Genomic DNA, 16,697 nt, shown 5'->3' with positions numbered 1-16,697 from the left:
CACATTCTCTCTCTCTATTACATTCCCTCACTCACACATTCTCTCTCTCTCTCACATTCTCTCTCTCTATTATTCTTTCTCTCTCACATTCTCTCTGTCTATTACATTCTCTCACACATTATCTCTCTCTATTACATTCTCTCTCCCATTCTCTATTACATTCTCTCTCTCTCACATTCTCTCTTCTATTACATTCTCTCTCTCTATTACATTCTCTCTCTTTCTCACATTCTCTCTCTATTACATTCTCTCTATTACATTAACTCTCTCACACACATTCTCTCTCTCTATTACATTCTCTCTCTCTATTACATTCTCTCTCTTTATTACATTCTCACACATTCTCTCTCTCTATTACATTCTCTCTACTACATCCTCTCACTCTCACATTCTCTCTCTATTACATTCTCTCTCTCACTCACACACATTTTTTCACTCTCTCACATTCTCTCTCTCTATTACATTCTCTCTCACACATTCTCTCTCTCTCACATTCTCTCTCTCTATTAAATTCTCTCTCTCTCACATTCTCTCTCACTATTACATTCTCTCTATCTCACATTCTCTATTACATTCTCTCTCTCACATTCTCTCTCTATTACATTCTCTCTCTCTCTCACACACACATTCTCTTTCTCTCTCTCTCACATTCTCTCTCTCTCACATTCTCTCTCTCTCACACTCTCTCTCTTTATTACATTCTCTCTCCCTCTCACATTCTCTCTCTCTCACATTCTCTCTCTCTCACATTCTCCCTCTCTCTCACATTCTCTCTCTCACACATTCTCTCTCTCTCACATTCTCTCTCTCTCTCACATTCTCTCTCTCTATTACATTCTCTCTCTCTCTCACACACATTCTCTTTCTCTCTCTCTCTCTCACATTCTCTCTCTCTCACACACATTTTCTTTCTCTCTCACACATTCTCTCTCTCTCACACATTCTCTCTCTCTCTCTCTCATTCTCTCTCTGTCACATTCTCTCTCTCTATTACATTCTCTCTCTCACACACACATTCTCTTTCTCTCTGACATTCTCTCTCTCTATTACATTCTCTCTCTCTCTCACATTCTCTCTCTCTATTACATTCTCTCTCTCTCACACACACATTCTCTTTCTCTCTCTCTCACACATTCTCTCTCTCTCACATTCTCTCTCTCTATTACATTCTCTCTGTCACATTCTCTCTCTCTAATTACATTGTCTCTCTCACACACACATTCTCTCTCTCTATTACATTCTCTCTCTCTATTATATTCTCTCTCTCTCTATTACACTCTCTCACAGATTCTCTCTCTCTATTACATTCGCTCTCTCTATTACATTCTCTCTCTCTATTATTCTTTCTCTCACATTCTCTCTCTCTATTACATTCTCTCTCTCACATTCTCTATCTCTCACATTCTCTCTATTACATTCTCTCTCTCTCTCACACACATTCTCTTTCTCTCTCTCTCACATTCTCTCTCTCTCTATTACATTCTCTCTCTCTATTATATTCTCTCTCTCTCTATTACACTCTCTCACAGATTCTCTCTCTCTATTACATTCGCTCTCTCTATTACATTCTCTCTCTCTATTATTCTTTCTCTCACATTCTCTCTCTCTATTACATTCTCTCTCTCACATTCTCTATCTCTCACATTCTCTCTATTACATTCTCTCTCTCTCTCTCACATTCTCTCTCTATTACATTCTCTCTATTACACCTCTCTCCCTCACATTCTCTCTTACATTCTCTCTCTCTCACATTCTCTCTATTACATTCTCTCTCTCACTCACACACATTCTCTTTCTCTCTCTCTCACATTCTCTCTCTCTATTACATTCTCTCTCTCACATTCTCTCTATTACATTCTCTCTCTCTCTCACATTCTCTCTCTATTACATTCTCTCTCTCTTGTACATTCTCTCTCTCACAGATTCTCTCTCTCTATTACATTCTCTCTCTCACACATTCTCTCTCTCTATTATTCTTTCTCTCTCACATACTCTCTCTCTATTACATTCTCTCTCTCACACATTCTCTCTCTCACACATTCTCTCTGTATTACATTCTCTCTCTCTCACATTCTCTCTCTCTATTACATTCTCTCTCTCTCACATTATCTCTCTCTATTACATTCTCTCTCATATTCTCTATTACATTCTCTCTCTCTCACATTCTCTCTCTCTATTACATTCTCTCTCTCTATTACATTCTCTCTCTTTCTCACATTCTCTCTCTCACATTCTCTCTCTATTACATTGTCTCTCTCTCTCACATTCTCTCTCTCTCACATTCTCTCTCTATTACATTCTCTCTTTCTCACATTCTCTCTCTCTATTACATTGTCTCTCTCACACACACATTCTCTCTCTATTACATTCTCTCTCTCAATTACATTCTCTCTCTCACATTCTCTCTCTCTATTACATTCTCTCTCTCACAGATTCTCTCTCTCTATTACATTCTCTCTCTCACATTCTGTCTCTCTATTATTCTTTCTCTCTCACATTCTCTCTCTCTATTACATTCTCTCTCTCACATTCTCTATCTCTCATATTCTCTCTATTACATTCTCTCTCTCTCTCTCACATTCTCTCTCTATTACATTCTCTCTCTCTCTATTACATTCTCTCTCTCTCTCACACATTCTCTCTCTCTCTCACACACACACATTCTCTTTCTCTCTCGCACTCTCTCTCTCTCTCGCACACGCTCTCTCTGTCGCACACTCTCTCTCTCTCGCACACTCTCTCTCTCGCATACTCTCTCTCTGTCGCACATTCTCTCTCTCACACATCCTCTCTCTCTCATATTCTCTCTCTCATATTCTCTCTCTCTCACATTCTCTCTCTCTATTACATTCTCTCTCTCTCTAATTCTTTCTCTCTATTACATTCTCTCCCTCACATTCTCTCTCTCTTATTACATTCTTTCTCTCTCACATTCTCTCTCTCTATCACATTCTCTCTCTCACATTCTCTCTATTACATTCTCTCTCTCTCTCACATTCTCTCTCTATTACATTCTCTCTCTCTTGTACATTCTCTCTCTCACAGATTCTCTCTCTCTATTACATTCTCTCTCTCTCACATTCTCTCTCTCTATTATTCTTTCTCTCTCACATACTCTCTCTCTATTACATTCTCTCTCTCACACATTCTCTCTCTCACACATTCTCTCTGTATTACATTCTCTCTCTCTCACATTCTCTCTCTCTATTACATTCTGTCTCTCACATTATCTCTCTCTATTACATTCTCTCTCATATTCTCTATTACATTCTCTCTCTCTCACATTCTCTCTCTCCATTACATTCTCTCTCTCTATTACATTCTCTCTCTTTCTCACATTCTCTCTCTCACATTCTCTCTCTATTACATTGTCTCTCTCTCTCACATTCTCTCTCTCTCACATTCTCTCTCTATTACATTCTCTCTTTCTCACATTCTCTCTCTCTATTACATTGTCTCTCTCACACACACATTCTCTCTCTATTACATTCTCTCTCTCTATTACATTCTCTCTCTCACATTCTCTCTCTCTATTACATTCTCTCTCTCACAGATTCTCTCTCTCTATTACATTCTCTCTCTCACATTCTGTCTCTCTATTATTCTTTCTCTCTCACATTCTCTCTCTCTATTACATTCTCTCTCTCACATTCTCTATCTCTCATATTCTCTCTATTACATTCTCTCTCTCTCTCTCACATTCTCTCTCTCTATTACATTCTCTCTCTCTCTAATTCTTTCTCTCTATTACATTCTCTCCCTCACATTCTCTCTCTCTTATTACATTCTCTCTCTCACACATTCTCTCTCAATTACATTCTGTCTCTCACATTCTTTCTCTCATTCTCTCTCTCTATTACATTCTCTCTCTCACATTATCTCTATTACATTCTCTCTCTCACACATTCTCTCTCTCTGTTACATTCTCTGACTCACACATTCTCTCTCTCTATTACATTCTCTCTCACATACTCTCTCTCTATTACATTCTCTCTCTCTCACATTCTCTCAATGTATTACATTCTCTCTCTCACACATTCTCTCTCTGTATTACATTCTCTCTCTCTCACATTCTCTCTCTCTATTACATTCTCTCACTCTCAGTCTCTTTCTCTGAGAGGGGATCTGATTGAAACGTATAGGCTTATGAAAGGACTGGACACTCTGGCAGGAGGGAACATATTTCCGTTGATGGGGGAGTGCCGAACCAGAGGACACAACTTAAAAATACGGGGTAGACCATTTAGGACAGAGATGAGGAGAAACTACTTCACCCAGAGAGTGGTGGCTGTGTGGAATGCTCTGCCCCAGAGGGCAGTGGAGGCCCAGTCTCTGGATTCTTTTAAGAAAGAATTGGATAGAGCTCTTAAAGATAGTGGAGTCAAGGGGTATGGAGATAAGGCTGGAACAGGATACTAATTAGGAATGATCAGCCATGATCATATTGAATGGCGGTGCAGGCTCGAAGGGCAGAATGGCCTACTCCTGCATCTATTGTCTATTGTCTATTGTCTATTGTCTATTGTCTTTCTCTGTTACATTCTCTCTCACATTATCTCTCTCTATTACATTCTCTCTCACATTATCTCTCTCTATTACATTCTCTCTCACATTCTCTCTCTCTCACATACTCTCTCTCTATTACATTCTCTCTCTTTCTCACATTCTCTCTCTATTACATTCTCTCTCTCTATTACATTGTCTCTCTCACACACACATTCTCTCTCTCTATTACATTCTCTTTCTTTATTACATTCTCTCTCTCTCACATTCTCTCTCTCTCACAGATTCTCTCTCTCTATTACATTCTCTCTCTCTCACATTCTCTCTTACATTCTCTCTCTCTCACATTCTCTCTCTATTACATTCTCTCTCTCACTCACACACATTCTCTTTCTCTCTCTCAAACATTCTCTCTCTCTGTATTACATTCTCTCTCTCACACACATTCTCTCTCTCACATTCTCTCTCTCTTTTAAATTCTCTCTCTCTCACATTCTCTCTCACATTCTCTCACTATTACATTCTCTCTCTCTATTACATTCTCTCTCTCTCACATTCTCTATTACATTTTCTCTCTCTCACATTCTCTATTACATTTTCTCTCTCTCACATTCTCTCTCTATTACATTCTCTCTCGCTCTCTCACACACACATTCTCTTTCTCTCTCTCTCACATTCTCTCTCTCTCTGTATTACATTCTCTCTCTCACACACATTCTCTCTCTCTCACATTCTCTCTCTCTATTAAATTCTCTCTCTCTCACATTCTCTCTCACATTCTCTCTCTATTACATTATCTCTCTCACATTCTCTATTACATTCTCTCTCTCTCACATTCTCTCTCTATTACATTCTCTCTCTCTATTACATTCTCTCTCTTTATTACATTCTCACACATTCTCTCTCTCTATTACATTCTCTCTACTACATCCTCTCACATTCTCTCTCTCTCACATTCTCTCTCTATTACATTCTCTCTCTCACTCACACACATTTTTTCACTCTCTCACATTCTCTCTCTCTCTCTATTACATTCTCTCTCACACATTCTCTCTCTCTATTAAATTCTCTCTCTCTCACATTCTCTCTCACTATTACATTCTCTCTATCTCACATTCTCTATTACATTCTCTCTATTACATTCTCTCTCTATTACATTCTCTCTCTCTCTCACACACACATTCTCTTTCTCTCTCTCTCACATTCTCTCTCTCTCACATTCTCTCTCTCTCACACTCTCTCTCTTTATTACATTCTCTCTCCCTCTCACATTCTCTCTCTCTCACATTCTCTCTCTCTCACATTCTCCCTCTCTCTCACATTCTCTCTCTCACACATTCTCTCTCTCTCACATTCTCTCTCTCTCACATTCTCTCTCTCTCTCACATTCTCTCTCTCTATTACATTCTCTCTCTCTCTCACACACATTCTCTTTCTCTCTCTCTCTCACATTCTCTCTCTCTCACACACATTCTCTTTCTCTCTCACACATTCTCTCTCACACATTCTCTCTCTCTCTCTCTCATTCTCTCTCTGTCACATTCTCTCTCTCTATTACATTCTCTCTCTCACACACACATTCTCTTTCTCTCTGACATTCTCTCTCTCTATTACATTCTCTCTCTCTCTCACATTCTCTCTCTCTATTACATTCTCTCTCTCTCACACACACATTCTCTTTCTCACTCTCTCACACATTCTCTCTCTCTCACATTCTCTCTCTCTATTACATTCTCTCTCTCACATTCTCTCTCTCTAATTACATTGTCTCTCTCACACACACATTCTCTCTCTCTATTACATTCTCTCTCTCTATTATATTCTCTCTCTCTCTATTACACTCTCTCACAGATTCTCTCTCTCTATTACATTCGCTCTCTCTATTACATTCTCTCTCTCTATTATTCTTTCTCTCACATTCTCTCTCTCTATTACATTCTCTCTCTCACATTCTCTATCTCTCACATTCTCTCTATTACATTCTCTCTCTCTCTCACACACATTCTCTTTCTCTCTCTCTCACATTCTCTCTCTCTCTATTACATTCTCTCTCTCTATTATATTCTCTCTCTCTATTACACTCTCTCACAGATTCTCTCTCTCTATTACATTCGCTCTCTCTATTACATTCTCTCTCTCTATTATTCTTTCTCTCACATTCTCTCTCTCTATTACATTCTCTCTCTCACATTCTCTATCTCTCACATTCTCTCTATTACATTCTCTCTCTCTCTCTCACATTCTCTCTCTATTACATTCTCTCTATTACACCTCTCTCCCTCACATTCTCTCTTACATTCTCTCTCTCTCACATTCTCTCTATTACATTCTCTCTCTCACTCACACACATTCTCTTTCTCTCTCTCTCACATTCTCTCTCTCTATTACATTCTCTCTCTCTCACACATTCTCTCTCTCCATTACATTCTCTCACTCTCACAGTCTCTTTCTCTATTACATTCTCTCTCACATTCTCTCTCTATTACATTCTCTCTCACACACATTTTCTCTCTCTTTCTCACATTCTCTCTCTATTACATTCTCTCTCACACACACATATTCTCTCTCTCTCTATTACATTCTCTTCTCTCACACATTCTCTCTCTCTATTACATTCTCTCTCTCACATTCTCTCTCTCTATTACATTCTCTCTCTCACAGATTCTCTCTCTCTATTACATTCGCTCTCTTTATTACATTCTCTCTCTATTACATTCTCTCTCTCTATTATTCTTTCTCTCACATTCTCTCTTTCTATTACATTCTCTCTCTCACATTCTCTCTATTACATTCTCTCTCATTCTCTCTCTCTATCTCTCACATTCTCTCTATTACATTCTCTCTCTCTCTCACATTCTCTCTCTGTTACAGTCTCTCTCTGTATTACATCCTCTCTCCCTCACATTCTCTCTTACATTCTCTCTCTCTCACATTATCTCTATTACATTCTCTCTATCACACATTCTCTCTCTCTGTTACATTCTCTCTCTCTCACATTCTCTCTCTCTCTATTACATTCTCTCTCACACATTCTCTCTCTCTCTATTACATTCTCTCTCTCTCACATTCTCTCTCTCTATTATTCTTTCTCTCTCACATTCTCTCTCTCTATTACATTCTCTCTCTCTCACATTCCCTCTATTACATTGTGTCTCTCACACACACATTCTCTCTCTCTATTACATTCTCTCTCTCACAGATTCTCTCTCTCTATTACATTCTCTCTCTCTCACATTCTCTCTCTCTAATATTCTTTCTCTCTCACATTCTCTCTCTCTATTACATTCTCTCTCACACATTCTCTCTATTACATTCTCTCTCTCTCACATTCTCTCTCTATTACATTCTCTCTCTCTTGTACATTCTCTCTCTCTATTACATTCTCTCTCTCTCACATTCTCTCTCTCTATTATTCTTTCTCTCTCACATTCTCTCTCTCTATTACATTCTCTCTCTCACATTCTCTCTATTACATTCTCTCTCTCTCTCACATTCTCTCTCTATTACATTCTCTCTCTCTTGTACATTCTCTCTCTCACAGATTCTCTCTCTCTATTACAGTCTCTCTCTCACACATTCTCTCTCTCTATTATTCTTTCTCTCTCACATACTCTCTCTCTATTACATTCTCTCTCTCACACATTCTCTCTCTCACACATTCTCTCTGTATTACATTCTCTCTCTCTCACATTCTCTCTCTCTATTACATTCTCTCTCTCTCACATTATCTCTCTCTATTACATTCTCTCTCATATTCTCTATTACATTCTCTCTCTCTCACATTCTCTCTCTCTATTACATTCTCTCTCTCTATTACATTCTCTCTCTTTCTCACATTCTCTCTCTCACATTCTCTCTCTATTACATTGTCTCTCTCTCTCACATTCTCTCTCTCTCACATTCTCTCTCTATTACATTCTCTCTTTCTCACATTCTCTCTCTCTATTACATTATCTCTCTCACACACATTCTCTCTCTATTACATTCTCTCTCTCTATTACATTCTCTCTCTCACATTCTCTCTCTCTATTACATTCTCTCTCTCACAGATTCTCTCTCTCTATTACATTCTCTCTCTCACATTCTGTCTCTCTATTATTCTTTCTCTCTCACATTCTCTCTCTCTATTACATTCTCTCTCTCACATTCTCTATCTCTCATATTCTCTCTATTACATTCTCTCTCTCTCTCTCACATTCTCTCTCTATTACATTCTCTCTCTCTCTATTACATTCTCTCTCTCTCTCACACATTCTCTCTCTCTCTCACACACACACATTCTCTTTCTCTCTCGCACACTCTCTCTCTCTCGCACACTCTCTCTCTCTCGCACACTCTCTCTCTCGCATACTCTCTCTCTGTCGCACATTCTCTCTCTCACACATCCTCTCTCTCTCATATTCTCTCTCTCATATTCTCTCTCTCTCACATTCTCTCTCTCTATTACATTCTCTCTCTCTCTAATTCTTTCTCTCTATTACATTCTCTCCCTCACATTCTCTCTCTCTTATTACATTCTTTCTCTCTCACATTCTCTCTCTCTATCACATTCTCTCTCTCACATTCTCTCTATTACATTCTCTCTCTCTTGTACATTCTCTCTCTCACAGATTCTCTCTCTCTATTACATTCTCTCTCTCTCACATTCTCTCTCTCTATTATTCTTTCTCTCTCACATACTCTCTCTCTATTACATTCTCTCTCTCACACATTCTCTCTGTATTACATTCTCTCTCTCTCACATTCTCTCTCTCTATTACATTCTCTCTCTCACATTATCTCTCTCTATTACATTCTCTCTCATATTCTCTATTACATTCTCTCTCTCTCACATTCTCTCTCTCCATTACATTCTCTCTCTCTATTACATTCTCTCTCTTTCTCACATTCTCTCTCTCACATTCTCTCTCTATTACATTGTCTCTCTCTCTCACATTCTCTCTCTCTCACATTCTCTCTCTATTACATTCTCTCTTTCTCACATTCTCTCTCTCTATTACATTGTCTCTCTCACACACACATTCTCTCTCTATTACATTCTCTCTCTCACATTCTCTCCCTCTATTACATTCTCTCTCTCACAGATTCTCTCTCTCTATTACATTCTCTCTCTCACATTCTGTCTCTCTATTATTCTTTCTCTCTCACATTCTCTCTCTCTATTACATTCTCTCTCTCACATTCTCTATCTCTCATATTCTCTCTATTACATTCTCTCTCTCTCTCTCACATTCTCTCTCTCTATTACATTCTCTCTCTCTCTAATTCTTTCTCTCTATTACATTCTCTCCCTCACATTCTCTCTCTCTTATTACATTCTCTCTCTCACACATTCTCTCTCTATTACATTCTGTCTCTCACATTCTTTCTCTCATTCTCTCTCTCTATTACATTCTCTCTCTCACATTATCTCTATTACATTCTCTCTCTCACACATTCTCTCTCTCTGTTACATTCTCTGACTCACACATTCTCTCTCTCTATTACATTCTCTCTCACATACTCTCTCTCTATTACATTCTCTCTCTCTCACATTCTCTCAATGTATTACATTCTCTCTCTCACACATTCTCTCTCTGTATTACATTCTCTCTCTCTCACATTCTCTCTCTCTATTACATTCTCTCACTCTCAGTCTCTTTCTCTGAGAGGGGATCTGATTGAAACGTATAGGCTTATGAAAGGACTGGACACTCTGGCAGGAGGGAACATATTTCCGTTGATGGGGGAGTGCCGAACCAGAGGACACAACTTAAAAATACGGGGTAGACCATTTAGGACAGAGATGAGGAGAAACTACTTCACCCAGAGAGTGGTGGCTGTGTGGAATGCTCTGCCCCAGAGGGCAGTGGAGGCCCAGTCTCTGGATTCTTTTAAGAAAGAATTGGATAGAGCTCTTAAAGATAGTGGAGTCAAGGGGTATGGAGATAAGGCTGGAACAGGATACTAATTAGGAATGATCAGCCATGATCATATTGAATGGCGGTGCAGGCTCGAAGGGCAGAATGGCCTACTCCTGCATCTATTGTCTATTGTCTATTGTCTATTGTCTATTGTCTTTCTCTGTTACATTCTCTCTCACATTATCTCTCTCTATTACATTCTCTCTCACATTATCTCTCTCTATTACATTCTCTCTCACATTCTCTCTCTCTCACATACTCTCTCTCTATTACATTCTCTCTCTTTCTCACATTCTCTCTCTATTACATTCTCTCTCTCTATTACATTGTCTCTCTCACACACACATTCTCTCTCTCTATTACATTCTCTCTCTCGCACATTCTCTCTCTCTATTACATTCTCTCTCTTTATTACATTCTCTCTCTCTCACATTCTCTCTCTCTCACAGATTCTCTCTCTCTATTACATTCTCTCTCTCTCACATTCTCTCTTAAATTCTCTCTCTCTCACATTCTCTCTCTATTACATTCTCTCTCTCACTCACACACATTCTCTTTCTCTCTCTCAAACATTCTCTCTCTCTGTATTACATTCTCTCTCTCACACACATTCTCTCTCTCACATTCTCTCTCTCTTTTAAATTCTCTCTCTCTCACATTCTCTCTCACATTCTCTCACTATTACATTCTCTCTCTCTATTACATTCTCTCTCTCTCACATTCTCTATTACATTTTCTCTCTCTCACATTCTCTATTACATTTTCTCTCTCTCACATTCTCTCTCTATTACATTCTCTCTCGCTCTCACACACACACATTCTCTTTCTCTCTCTCTCACATTCTCTCTCTCTCTGTATTACATTCTCTCTCTCACACACATTCTCTCTCTCTCACATTCTCTCTCTCTATTAAATTCTCTCTCTCTCACATTCTCTCTCACATTCTCTCTCTATTACATTATCTCTCTCACATTCTCTATTACATTCTCTCTCTCTCACATTCTCTCTCTATTACATTCTCTCTCTCTCTCTCACACACACACACATTCTCTTTCTCGCACACACTCTCTCTCTCTCGCACACTCTCTCTCTCGCACACATTGTCTCTCTCTCATATTCTCTCTCTCTATTACATTCTCTCTCTCATATTCTCTCTCTCTCACATTCTCTCTCTCTATTACATTCTCTCTCTCTCTAATTCTTTCTCTCTATTACATTCTCTCCCTCACATTCTCTCTCTCTTATTACGTTCTCTCTCTCACATTCTCTCTCTCTATTACATTCTCTCTCTCACATTCTGTCTCTCTATTACATTCTCTCTCTCTCACATTATCTCTATTACATTCTCTCTCACACACATTCTCTCTCTCTATTACATTCTCTCTCTCTCACATTATCTCTATTACATTCTCTCTCTCTATTACATTCTCTCTCACATACTCTCTCTCTATTACATTCTCTCTCACACACATTTTCTCTCTCTTTCTCACATTCTCTCTCTATTACATTCTCTCTCTCACACACATATTCTCTCTCTCTCTATTACATTCTCTTCTCTCACACATTCTCTCTCTCTATTACATTCTCTCTCTCACATTCTCTCTCTCTATTACATTCTCTCTCTCACAGATTATCTCTCTCTATTACATTCGCTCTCTTTATTACATTCTCTCTCTATTACATTCTCTCTCTCTATTACATTCTCTCTCTCACATTCTCTCTATTACATTCTCTCTCATTCTCTCTCTCTATCTCTCACATTCTCTCTATTACATTCTCTCTCTCTCTCTCACATTCTCTCTCTATTACATTCTCTCTCTGTATTACATCCTCTCTCCCTCACATTCTCTCTCTCTCACATTATCTCTATTACATTCTCTCTATCACACTTTCTCTCTCTCTGTTACATTCTCTCTCTCTATTACATTCTCTCTCACATTCTCTCTCTCTCTATTACATTCTCTCTCACACATTCTCTCTCTCTCTATTACATTCTCTCTCTCTCACATTTTCTCTCTCTATTATTCTTTCTCTCTCACATTCTCTCTGTCTATTACATTCTCTCTCTCTCACATTCTCTCTCTCTATTACATTCTCACTTTCTCACATTCTCTCTCTCTATTACATTGTGTCTCTCACACACACATTCTCTCTCTCTATTACATTCTCTCTCTCTTGTACATTCTCTCTCTCACAGATTGTCTCTCTCTATTACATTCTCTCTCTCTCACATTCTCTCTCTCTATTATTCTTTCTCTCTCACATTCTCTCTCTATTACATTCTCTCTCTCTTGTACATTCTCTCTCTCACATTCTCTCTCTCTGTTACATTCTCTCCCTATCACATTCTCTCAATGTATTACATTCTCTCTCTCTCACATTCTCTCTCTCTATTACATTCTCTCACTCTCACAATCTCTTTCTCTATTACATTCTCTCTCACATTATCTCTCTCTATTACATTCTCTCTCTATTACATTCTCTCTCTCTCACATTCTCTCTCTCACATTCTCTCTCTATTACATTCTCTCTCTCTAATTCTTTCTCTCTATTACATTCTCTCCCTCACATTCTCTCTCTCTTATTACATTCTCTCTCTCACATTCTCTCTCTCTATTACATTCTCTCTCTCACATTCTGTCTCTCTATTACATTCTCTCTCTCTCACATTATCTCTATTACATTCTCTCTCACACACATTCTCTCTCTCTGTTACATTCCCTCTCCCTCTCACATTCTCTCTCTCACACATTCTCTCTCTCACACATTCTCTCTCTCTCTCACAATCTCTCTCACACATTCTCTCTCTCTCTCTCATTCTCTCTCTCTATTACATTCTCTCTCTCTCACACACACATTCTCTTTCTCTCTCTCTCACATTCTCTCTCTCTATTACATTCTCTCTCTCTATTACATTCTCTCTCTCTCACATTCTCTCTCTATGACATTCTCTCTCTCACTCACACACATTCTCTTTCTCTCTCTCACACATTCTCTCTATTACATTCTCTCTCTCTCAATTACATTCTCTCTCTCACACACATTCTCTCTCTCTCACATTCTCTCTCTCTATTAAATTCTCTCTCTCTATTACATTCTCTCTATCCCACATTCTCTATTACATTCTCTCTCTCACATTCTCTCTCTATTACATTCTCTCTGTCTCTCACACACACATTCTCTTTCTCTCTCTCTCACATTCTCTCTCTTTCACACATTCTCTCTCTCTATTACATTCTCTCTCTCACACATTCTCTCTCTCACACACATTCTCTCTCCCTCTCACATTCTCTCTCTCTCACTCTCTCTCTCACATTCTCTCTCTCACACATTCTCTCTCTCTCACACATTCTCTCTCTCTCACACATTCTCTCTCTCTCTCTCATTCTCTCTCTCTCACACACACACATTCTCTTTCTCTCTCTCTCTCACATTCTCTCTCTCTCACAAACAAATTCTCTTTCTCTCTCTCTCTCACATTCTCTCTCTCTCTATTACATTCTCTCTCTCTCTCACATTCTCTCTCACACATTCTCTCTCTCTATTACATTCTCTCTCTCACACATTCTCTCTCTCTGTTACATTCTCTCTCTCTATTACATTCTCTCTCTCACATTCTCTCTCTCTATTACATTCCCTCACTCACACATTCTCTCTCTCTTACATTCTCTCTCTCTCACATTCTCTCTCTCTATTATTCTTTCTCTCTCACATTCTCTCTGTCTATTACATTCTCTCTCACATTATCTCTCTCTATTACATTCTCTCTCCCATTCTCTATTACATTCTCTCTCTCTCACATTCTCTCTCTCTATTACATTCTCTCTCTCTATTACATTCTCTCTCTTTCTCACATTCTCTCTCTATTACATTCTCTCTATTACATTATCTCTCTCACACACACATTCTCTCTCTCTATTACATTCTCTCTCTCACACATTCTCTCTCTCTATTACATTCTCTCTCTTTATTACATTCTCTCTCTTTATTACATTCTCTCTCACACATTCTCTCTCTCTATTACATTCTCTCTCTCACTCACACACATTTTTTCACTCTCTCTCACATTCTCTCTCTCTCTATTACATTCTCTCTCACACATTCTCTTTCTCTATTAAATTCTCTCTCTCTCACATTCTCTCTCACTATTACATTCTCTCTATCTCACATTCTCTATTACATTCTCTCTCTCACATTCTCTCTCTATTACATTCTCTCTCTCTCTCACACACACATTCTCTTTCTCTCTCTCTCACATTCTCTGTCTCTCACATTCTCTCTCTCTCACACTTTCTCTCTTTATTACATTCTCTCTCCCTCTCACATTCTCTCTCTCTCACATTCTCTCTCTCTCACATTCTCCCTCTCTCTCACATTCTCTCTCTCACACATTCTCTCTCTCTCACATTCTCTCTCTCTCTCACATTCTCTCTCTCTATTACATTCTCTCTCTCTCACACACACATTCTCTTTCTCTCTCTCTCTCACATTCTCTCTCTCTCACACACATTCTCTTTCTCTCTCACACATTCTGTCTCTCTCACACATTCTCTCTCTCTCTCTCTCATTCTCTCTCTCTCACATTCTCTCTCTCTATTACATTCTCTCTCTCACACACACATTCTCTTTCTCTCTGACATTCTCTCTCTCTCACATTCTCTCTCTCTCTCACATTCTCTCTCTCTATTACATTCTCTCTCTCACACACACACATTCTCTTTCTCTCTCTCTCACACATTCTCTCTCTCTATTACATTCTCTCTCTCACATTCTCTCTCTCTAATTACATTGTCTCTCTCACACACACATTCTCTCTCTCTATTACATTCTCTCTCTCTATTATATTCTCTCTCTCTCTATTACACTCTCTCACAGATTCTCTCTCTCTATTACATTCGCTCTCTCTATTACATTCGCTCTCTCTATTATTCTTTCTCTCACATTCTCTCTCTCTATTACATTCTCTCTCTCACATTCTCTATCTCTCACATTCTCTCTATTACATTCTCTCTCTCTCTCACATTCTCTCTCTATTACATTCTCTCTATTACACCTCTCTCCCTCACATTCTCTCTTACATTTTCTCTCTCTCACATTCTCTCTATTACATTCTCTCTCTCACTCACACACATTCTCTTTCTCTCTCTCTCACATTCTCTCTCTCTCTATTACATTCTCTCTCTCTCACACATTCTCTCTCTCCATTACATTCTCTCACTCTCACAGTCTCTTTCTCTATTACACTCTCTCTCACATTATCTCTCTCTATTACATTCTCTCTCACATGCTCTCTCTATTACATTCTCTCTCACACACATTTTCTCTCTCTTTCTCACATTCTCTCTCTATTACATTCTCTCTCACACACACATATTCTCTCTCTCTCTATTACATTTTCTTCTCTCACACATTCTCTCTCTCTATTACATTCTCTCTCTCACATTCTCTCTCTCTATTACATTCTCTCTCTCACAGATTCTCTCTCTCTATTACATTCGCTCTCTTTATTACATTCTCTCTCTATTACATTCTCTCTCTCTATTATTCTTTCTCTCACATTCTCTCTCTCTATTACATTCTCTCTCTCACATTCTCTCTATTACATTCTCTCTCATTCTCTCTCTCTATCTCTCACATTCTCTCTATTACGTTCTCTCTCTCTCTCTCACATTCTCTCTCTATTACATTCTCTCTCTGTATTACATCCTCTCTCCCTCACATTCTCTCTTACATTCTCTCTCTCTCACATTATCTCTATTACATTCTCTCTATCACACATTCTCTCTCTCTGTTACATTCTCTCTCTCTATTACATTCTCTCTCACTATTACATTCTCTCTCACACATTCTCTCTCTCTCTATTACATTCTCTCTCTCTCACATTTTCTCTCTCTATTATTCTTTCTCTCTCACATTCTCTCTGTCTATTACATTCTCTCTCTCTCACATTCTCTCTATTACATTGTGTCTCTCACACACACATTCTCTCTCTCTATTACATTCTCTCTCTCTTGTACATTCTCTCTCTCACAGATTCTCTCTCCCTATTACATTCTCTCTCTCTCACATTCTCTCCCTCTATTATTCTTTCTCTCTCACATTCTCTCTCTCTATTACATTCTCTCTCTCACATTCTCTCTATTACATTCTCTCTCTCTCTCACACATTCTCTCTCTATTACATTCTCTCTCTCTTGTACATTCTCTCTCTCACATTCTCTCTCTCTGTTCCATTCTCTCCCTATCACATTCTCTCAATGTATTACATTCTCTCTCTCTCACATTCTCTCTC

Source organism: Chiloscyllium punctatum, chromosome 4 (genome assembly GCF_047496795.1).
Source record: "Chiloscyllium punctatum isolate Juve2018m chromosome 4, sChiPun1.3, whole genome shotgun sequence".
Lineage (NCBI taxonomy): Eukaryota > Metazoa > Chordata > Chondrichthyes > Orectolobiformes > Hemiscylliidae > Chiloscyllium > Chiloscyllium punctatum.
Note: the sequence above shows the minus strand (reverse complement) of the source record.